The following is a 9,372-nucleotide window of genomic DNA, read 5'->3' as shown; positions in this document are numbered from 1 at the left end:
AGAACTTATTGAAATAAATATAAGCCAGTAGAAAAAGCTTGTATGGTTATTTTCCTGCATGCTTAAAGTATTTTACATTTGACTGATATCAAAGCTTGAAAAACTCTAAAGGTAATCAATGGATAGAGAACCGCAATTCATCATGTCTATTTCACACTGATGAAACAGACAAGTCATAAGATTAGAAATGCAATCAGCTGTTCTCAGCCACTGTTGCCATGAGCTGTGGACCTCCAATATGGCCACCAGAGGGCAGGATCCATCAGCTGAAAGAGGCGGAGCAACACTGGATAGACAAGAGTGTTTCAACATCACATTCCTGAGGTGAAACTGAAAGTAACTCAGAGCAACAGCACTGCTGCAGATGAGAAAACTCTCTCTTTCTCTCGAAAGAAAAATAAAACTAGGTTCATCAGGCCTTTCTCAAAAATACAGCAGAGTCTTAGACATACACAGGTGAGTACAGAAGATAATATTTACTGTGTTTAAAGAGAGCAATAACACATCATTGAGCTGTATCCAGATAGGATGTTTCCCTGTTTTCATTTTATTATCTAACTATTTATCTAACTTTGATATTTTTATGCGGATATTAGAGAATTATGTAATTACAATGTTGACATTTCAGACTTTCACTTTAGGTCTCAGTGTCTAGATATATCTGCTGCCAGCAGTCTCCTCTCTGAAGAGCAGTTTCTGTGTTCCATCTGCCTGGATGTATTCACTGATCCAGTCGCCATACCATGTGGACACAACTTCTGCAAAAACTGTATCACACAGCACTGGGATATTAATGCCCAGTGCCAGTGTCCCATGTGTAAAGAGCTTTTCAACACAAGACCTCTGCTGCGGGTCAATACTTTCATATCTGAGATGGCTGCTCAGTTCAGAAAGTCAGCTCAAATGAAAGCCAGCAGCTGCTCAGACCAACAATGTGCCAAACCAGGAGAACCAGTTCCCTGTGACATCTGCACTGGGACCAAACTGAAGGCCCTGAAGTCCTGCCTGGTGTTTTCTGGCCTCCTACTGTGACACTCACCTGGAGCCTCATCAGAGAATCGCAGGCCTGAAAAGACACAAGCTGATCGATCCTTTGGAGAACCTGGACGACAGGATCTGTAAAGATCATGATGAACTCCTCCAGCTGTTCTGCAAGACCGACCAGATATGTGTATGTATGCTCTGCACTGCTTTGGACCACAAGCCACATCATATTGTTCCTCTGAAAGAAGAATATGAAGAAAAGAAGGCTGAGCTGGGGAAGACGGAGGCTGAAATTCAGCAGATGATCCAGGAGAGACGACTGAAGATTCAGGAGATCAAACACTCAGTAGAGCTCAGCAAGGAAGATGCAGACAGAGAGATAGCAGACAGTGTGCGGGTCTTCACCGCTCTGATGCAGTCTGTGGAGAGAGGCCAGGCTGAACTCATTGAGACGATCCAAGAGAAGCAGAAAACAACAGAGAAACAGGCTGAAGGCTTCATCAAAGAGTTGGAACTGGAAATCTCTGAGTTGATGAAGAGAACCGCTGAGGTGGAGCAGCTCTCACACACTGAAGACCACCTCCACCTCCTCCAAAACTTCCCATCCCTGAACACTCCTCCACACACCAAGGACTGGACAGAAGTCAGTGTCCACTCATCATATGAGGGGACGGTGAGGAGAGCTGTGGCTCAGCTGGAGGAGATACTCAGTGAAGCTTTTCTCAACTATTGACAGCCTCATAAATCCAGCTCCAAAAAGCCACTCTCTCATCACCTCAACATCAATATGTGAAGAGTTTGCAGCATTTTTCAGAGACAAGATAACAAAAATCAGATTGGATCTAAACCCTGTTATACTGAATGTGCGTGAGCCCCTGTCTTTGGACACTTTCCCTCTGCCTAAGACTGCTATGAATGATTTTGCTGCTGTTGATAAAGAAATACTCAGGAACGAAGTGATGCAACTAAAACCCTCCACCTGCTCACTTGACCCTATCCCCACCACCTTTTTTAAGACTGTGTTCAATTGTCTAGAGGATGAAGTGCTAGCAATTATAAATAACTCCCTGCTGACTGGTATTTTCCCCCTGGCACTGAAAACTGCTATTGTGAAACCTCTCCTAAAGAAAAGTAACCTGGATCCTTCAGTGCTAAACAATTTCAGGCCAATTTCAAACCTTTCTTTTTTAAGTAAAATTCTTGAGAAATTAGTATTTAAACAGCTAAATGATTACCTAAATTTCAACTGTATATTTGAGAAGTTTCAATCTGGCTTTCGTCCTCACCACAGCACTGAGACAGTACTAGTTAAAGTTGTAAATGACCTGAGAATGAACATGGATGACAAGAAACTTTCAATATTAGTACTTTTAGACTTAAGCGCTGCTTTTGATACAGTCGATCATGACATCCTTATTAACAGACTACAGAAGAGTGTTGGTGTCACGGTTATGACTTTCAGTCCCTGCTTCATTGTCTAGTTTTTGTATTTCTGTGTGTATTATGTTCCCTGTCTAGTTCTACGTGCCATGTTCTCTGTTTGCCCCAGCTGTTTCTGATTTGTAATCACCTCCCCATGTGTATATTAGTCTTGTTCCCCAGTCAGTCTTTGTCGGATCATTATTTCCTGTTACGTGTCAGTTAAGTGCTCCCGTCTCTGTTTACCTGTTGTTTCCTGCACCCGTTATATTAAACACCCAGTCTTGGGGTTTGATCACTACCTGCCTCGCTGTCCTGCATTTGGGTCCTCACCACACCTCACCGTGACAGTTGGCCTCTCTGGCTCAGTTTTAGATTGGTTTAGGTCTTATCTGTCCGGCAGAGACTATTTTGTCTCCATTGGTGACCACTCCTCGGCTAACACTAGCATAACGTGGGGTTCCTCAAGGCTCCATTCTGGGACCTGTGTTGTTCAGTCTATATGCTGCCGCTGGGAAATATCATCAGAGAACACAGGATTAATTTTGATAGCTATGCCGATAATACACAACTGTACATCTCTTTATCACCCAATGACATCAGCCCTATTGATAAACTGGTTCAATGCATTGATCTTATCAACTTGTGGATGTCACAAAATTTCTTGCAATTGAACAAAGACAAGACAGAGGTTTTAATTATTGGAGCAAAGGTCCAGAGAGAGATACTGTGCACTAACTTAAAATCCTTGGCACAAAACGCCAAGCCCCTAGCAAAAAATCTTGGCGTGCTTCTAGACCCTGATTTGAATTTTGAATATCACATCAGTAATCTCACTAAAACCGCCTTTTATCACCTTAGAAATATTGCTAAAGTGCAACCGTTTCTCTCCCAGGCAGATACTGAGAGACTTATGCATGCTTTTATCACTAGCAGGCTTGATTACTGTAATGCTCTCCTTTCCGGTCTACCTAAGAAAGCTATAAATAAGCTACAGATCATTCAGAATGCAGCAGCATGTGTACTGACCAAGACCAGGACAGCACACATCTCACCTGTCCTAAAGTCCCTTCATTGGTTGCCTGTCAGTTCTAGAATAGATTTTAAGATCCTTTTATTGGTGTTCAAATCACTCAATGGACTAGCGCCTGAATATTTGTCAGACATGCTTTTAATGCATGCTCCCTCTAGATCACTCAGGTCCTCTGGCACTGGCCTTTTAGTTGTTCCCAGGGTGAGGACAAAGAACTACGGGGAGGCAGCATTTAGTGTCTATGGTCCTCGCCTCTGGAACAGCCTGCCAGAGGAGCTGAGGGCATCACAATCTGTAAACACCTTTAAAACAAATCTTAAGACAGGGTACGATCTTATTGACAACAAATTGTTGAAATCTGCAGCCCCATATATTGCTAGACCTGTAAAGTATCTATTTGATCTTTCTTTGCAACAAGGAAAGTTTCCCACAGAATGGAAACATGCAAAAATCTGCCCCATTCCTAAGGATGCTAAAATAGCTTTTACTGCACCCAACAGTCGCCCAATTAGCTTACTCTCCTCCTTAAGCAAAATTTTGGAAAGAGTAGTAAGTGATCACATTTGGAAATATATGGAAACTAATAACCTTCTAACCCATGCTCAACATGCATATCGTAAAAATCATTCTACTGAAACCGCTCTGTTACATATGACGGATGAGTGGCTAAGTGCCCTGGATCAAGGTAAACTTGTGTCGTTACTTCTTCTTGATTTCACTGCAGCGTTCGATTTGATAGATCACACAATTCTACTTAAAAAATTAATTCATTATGGCTTCAGTAAGAATGCTATTAATTGGATGAAATCTTATTTAAACGGTAGAAAGCAATCTATTTATGTTAATGGCTCCTTTTCTTCTCCACGTATGATTACCTGTGGCATCCCACAAGGGAGTTGCCTCGGACCATTGTTATTTATTATATACACAAATGATCTTCCCTTAGTGTTAGCCAACTCAAATGCACATATGTTTGCGGATGATACAACCATCACTGCAGTGGCAGATTCACAAACTCAGTTGCATGAATATTTATCAAATGATTTTAAATGTGTCATCAAATGGGTGGAAAACAATAAATTGGCATTAAATGTAAATAAAACGAAAAATATGATTATATGTACTACAAGAAAGAGGAAGAAATTAAAGCCATGGTATTTAACATATGGCAGTGTTCAAATTAAAGAGGTTACAGGAGTCAAATTGTTGGGAGTTAAAATACAAAACAATCTCTCATGGATAGCTCATATTACAGATCTTTCTAAAAGAGTGATGAAAATGGCAGGAATGGTTGGACGAATTGCAAAGTTTTTATCTAAAGACATTCTAAAGGTAATATCTCATAGTCTAATCTATAGTCATATTAATTATTGCTGTGCAGTGTGGGGCAATGCAGCTCAGAGAGACATGAGGAGACTGCAGATCACACTTAACAAGGCAGCAAGAATGGTCTTAAGGTGTGGGTTTGAAAAAGGAGTGAGTGAACTACATATTACAATGGGATGGCCCACAGTAGTAGAGCATGTGAGACAACATTCTATAGTACTAATTTCAAAAATTCAAAAGTTTAAAAAGCCAGTTAGTATTAAGGACAAACTGCTATTAGTACGTGATAAACATCAAGTTAACATAAGAATAAGAGATAAAAATCATTATGTACTACCAAAAATAAAAACTGAAATGGGAAGACGGACTTTTATTTTCAGAACTGTTAAATTATGGAATTCATTACAATAACTCACTCAAGAACAGTACGGCGGTTGGATTGTTGATTGCAAGATTTCAAGATTTAAATGTAGTTATCATCATACTATTGTATTGCACTGTCAGTAGGTTTGTAGAGTGAACACATGTAGATTAATATGTGTATATATGTAGGTCCATACGGGATAAGTGTCAATGTATGTAGGTTATATGTGTCATGCATGTATGTATATGATATATGTGTGTCAATAATTATGTGTTGTATAATATGAATTATTGTATGCTTAAATGTTTTTAATGTGGACTCTTGGAAGATTAGCCAATAGGCTAAAAGAGATCCAAATAAAATCAATCAAATCAAGACATACCTTTTTAGTTTAGCATTCTCTTAATCCATTTTATTTTAATCTACCCTCTTTTACTCTGCTACACTGGTCTCTCTGTTCTATCATGTCTCTTATTTCCTATACTATCATTTCCTTATATTACCGTTTATTTTCGCTGTATTGTTGTATTTTCATTGTATTATTGTTTTTTCATTGTATTGTTGTATTTTCATTGTATTGTTAAGCACCTTGTATTGCAATTTTGCACGAAAGGCGCTATATAAATAAAGCCTGATTTGATTTGATTTGAGGCTGAGCTGAAGAGGGTCCAGCAGTATGCAGTGGATGTGACTCTCGATCCTGATACAGCACAAGCCTATCTCATCCTGTCTGATGATGGGAAACAAGTAAATCATGGTGACATAAGGAAGAATCTCCCAGACAACCCAGAGAAATTTTCTGTTTGTCCCAGTGTCTTAGGAAAACAGAGCTTCTCTTCAGGAAGATTTTACTATGAGGTTCAGGTTAAAGGGAAGACTGACTGGGCTTTAGGAGTGGCCAGAGGGTCGATCAACAGGAAGGGGCCAATCACACTGAGCCCAAAGAATGGCTACTGGACTATATGGTTGAGGAATGGAAATGACTATAGAGCTCTTGCTGGCCCTGCTGTTCTTCTCTCACTGAAAACAAAGCCTCAGAAGGTGGGCGTGTTTGTGGATTATGAGGAGGGTCTGGTCTCCTTTTATGACGTAGATGCTGCAGCTCTTATCTACTCCTATACTGGCTGCACCTTCACTGAGAAACTCTACCCGTATTTCGGTCCCAATCCTAATGATGGTGGTAAAAACTCCGCCTCTCTGATCATCTCTCCTGTCAATCACACAGATTAGACTAAGGATTCACCATCATTTAAGATAACACATTTTTTGTTATCTTATGTTATCTGATATTATATTTTGTTAACTTTTCATATTTTAACTTTAGTTGAAGGATTCTCTATGGGTTGAGAAAATTCTTCTTATGAAATCCTTTCAAAACCCATTAGATAAATTCAAAAATGCACTGAGGTCAGGCTGAAAAAAGGCTGTTTTTCTTATTCCTGAAAAGTTGACATTTTGGAGATACAAGGTTTTCACTGGAGAGTGACGATATTCAAGGAAAGTGCATATATTTTAGCAATTTTTTCAAGTAACTGTTCGTATTAATGTTGAAGAATTGTAATAAATCATAAAACACTTTGGATTGTGCTTCACAATTGTGATGAAGATTTTTTTTTCAATACAGCTCCACATTGAGAGAAGAATTGGAAAAGCTCCTTATCTATGAAAAAAGCCCAGTAACTATATATATATATATATATATATATATATATATATATATATATATGTATATATCTCATCTGTTTACCTTTCTTCTTCTTGGCAAAATGCATGTCTTATACTAAAAAATAGTGTATTGTAGTGTGTTTACCTTTTATGTATCCTATTAGAATTTACTGCCACAACAGATCAATTTCCCCACAGGGATCATTAAAGATGAATCTAATTTAATAACTCTGCAAAATAATGTCATATTGGAAATCAGACACATTTACTAAAATCATTGAAATGTGTCTAAGTGACAAATTAAAAATGTTTTATTATTGTCAGATCATTGTACATATTCCGAGCATTGCATGTTGACATAATTACTCAAGAGCAGTTTATGAAAAAGAAAGAATTCTGCTATTTGTTTTTTCACATTCAAAGATTTATTTGAATAAATAAAAACAAATGGAACATACTTTTTGGATTACATGGCTGTTATTTACCTGCATGCTTAAATTTAAAGTTTGACTGATATCAAAGCTTGAAAAATTAAAATATAATACAGTATACTGTATATACATATATACATACATATATACAGTATATTTTTAGGGGTCCAAGCACGTAGTGCTGGAACCGTATTGTTTTTGCTGGAATTCTTTCTTTCTTTCTTTCTTTCTTTCTTTTTCTCCACTAAAAGTGTCTGCAGCTCAGAAACCCAAACCTGTTCATAGATTCTTTGGAAGGTGCCGAGTCCAACCCATATATCACTTTCAATGTCCACCATATTGTATTGTCCGCCATTTTGAATTCTTTAAGAAACACTTTTTTTGCAACTCCTCCTAGGCCGTTCATCCGATTCACACAAAAGTTGGTGTGGAGAATCTTGGGCCTGTCCTCTTTAGAGTTGCATAAAGGTTATTGATAGGTCAAATGGTTTGGCTTATATCGACCAATAAACTTTTAACGAAACACGCCCTAACACTAAATTGGTCATAACTCATTAACCATTCAGCTAATCACGCCAAAATTTGAAACACCTGTTGAGCAGTGTTGCTTGAACGTGGCCTCAAAAGCATTTTGACCTCTACCACTAGCGGGCGCTACAAATGCAAAAAGTTTATATCTCATAATTGACTGCAAAGATTTTAATGACATTTTTTACACGTGCTAGTTCATCATGTCCAAGTTGATCCAAAAAATTTGGTCATGATTGATGAAAGTGGGCGTGGCTTATTGCATAATAACCAAATCTTCACAGATATTAAAGTCAAAATTTCAAAAATTCATAAAAATTCAGCCATGTGTCCTAGAGAGCTGACATTTTCAGGATATATCGGCTGAAGTGAGATAAATCTTTTGTACACTGGTACCTACCCCCGATTCTGAAGTCGCCCCCCTCTGTTTATAGCAAAAACTGACTCTGATCCTACAGTGTTGTCCTCCTAAAGCGTACATTACAGGAAAAAAACAACATGATTTTTGAAATCGTCATACCTTAATTAGTAAACAGCCCAAAAACTGTAATGATATCTTGAAAACTGAGTGTACGGTAAATGGAAATGTGCAGCTGCAAATAGTTTGATAAATTGACAATGTGATATGTTCAAGATAGTTTGATCAATCTTCATCAAACTAAATACAAATGATGTCTGAACTGTCAAGATGATGTCTGTAAAGCCATGTGTAAATTGATTAATGTGGGGCACTAATACAGTTATAATATTCTTTCTGAGGCTTTCAGTATGGGTTGGACTATCACCTATGACCAATCACTTGTCCCTTTGTTTTGTTTCCCGACTGACACACCAAAGTGGAAGTTGGCAGAGTGGTTAAGCTCAGGTCTTTGGACCAGATGGTTGTGAGTTCAAGTCCCTGATAAACTGTGACCATTTTGAAGTTTCATGAAAAGTAAATCAACACTAAATCACACAGTGCAGAAAACTCATAGCAGGTGTTTGACATGATCTGTCAATGGCAAAATACCTGATTGGCATCACTGATTGGGGTGTGACTAGAAGTTTCATCCAGAGAGAGCAGTGCAGCAGCAGTTTTCTGGCCCATGTGACTTAGTATTGTTTTATTTGTTAATAGAGAGCACTACAATGTTCTATAAAGTGATTAGCGCTGTCAATCATAGGCTGCAGTAGCACAATACTTCTCCCTTTAGTTAGCTTCTCCTCAGTAAACCTGTAACAGGTGTTTGGCTCAGTAGGTAAAGCATCAGCCTTTCGTGTGGAAGGTTGTGGGTTCAAATCCAGGCTGGACCTGTCGTTAGTCGTCAAGAACAAGCAATAGAGTTTGGCCATTGTGAGTAACTTCAACAATATGGTTGCAAGGAGAAGATTTACTTGACAGAAGTCACGGGCCAACACAAAAGCAGGTCTTAAAACATAACTAATAGACTGCATGTCAGACTTTGTGTGTGTTTTGTCTATATGTCTGTCTTTTCAAATTGTGCTTAGACCCCGCAATTGCTGCTTGCGGCTATATTTTCATATTGTTTATGCCACTTTTCCTCTATTAGCCAAGTTAAAATGTCACTTTGATGTCACTTTGCATTATTCAACTTGCAATGTAGTTGAATGTAGTTACAATG

At 38.5% G+C, this 9,372-nt stretch overlaps 1 pseudogene across 1 annotated transcript; it reads left to right on the top strand.

Moving 5' to 3' along the window:
- Positions 1-359: 359 nt before the first annotated feature.
- Positions 360-6,696, top strand: LOC139923492 (E3 ubiquitin-protein ligase TRIM21-like; annotated as a pseudogene). Its single transcript, XR_013507294.1, has 6 exons — positions 360-456; positions 642-1,773; positions 2,408-2,418; positions 3,313-3,368; positions 3,870-3,890; positions 5,799-6,696. The product of XR_013507294.1 is annotated as an E3 ubiquitin-protein ligase TRIM21-like (transcript).
- The last annotated feature ends 2,676 nt before the right edge of the window (positions 6,697-9,372 follow it).

Source organism: Centroberyx gerrardi, chromosome 17 (genome assembly GCF_048128805.1).
Source record: "Centroberyx gerrardi isolate f3 chromosome 17, fCenGer3.hap1.cur.20231027, whole genome shotgun sequence".
Lineage (NCBI taxonomy): Eukaryota > Metazoa > Chordata > Actinopteri > Beryciformes > Berycidae > Centroberyx > Centroberyx gerrardi.
This window is presented reverse-complemented; position numbering and strand designations above follow the sequence as displayed.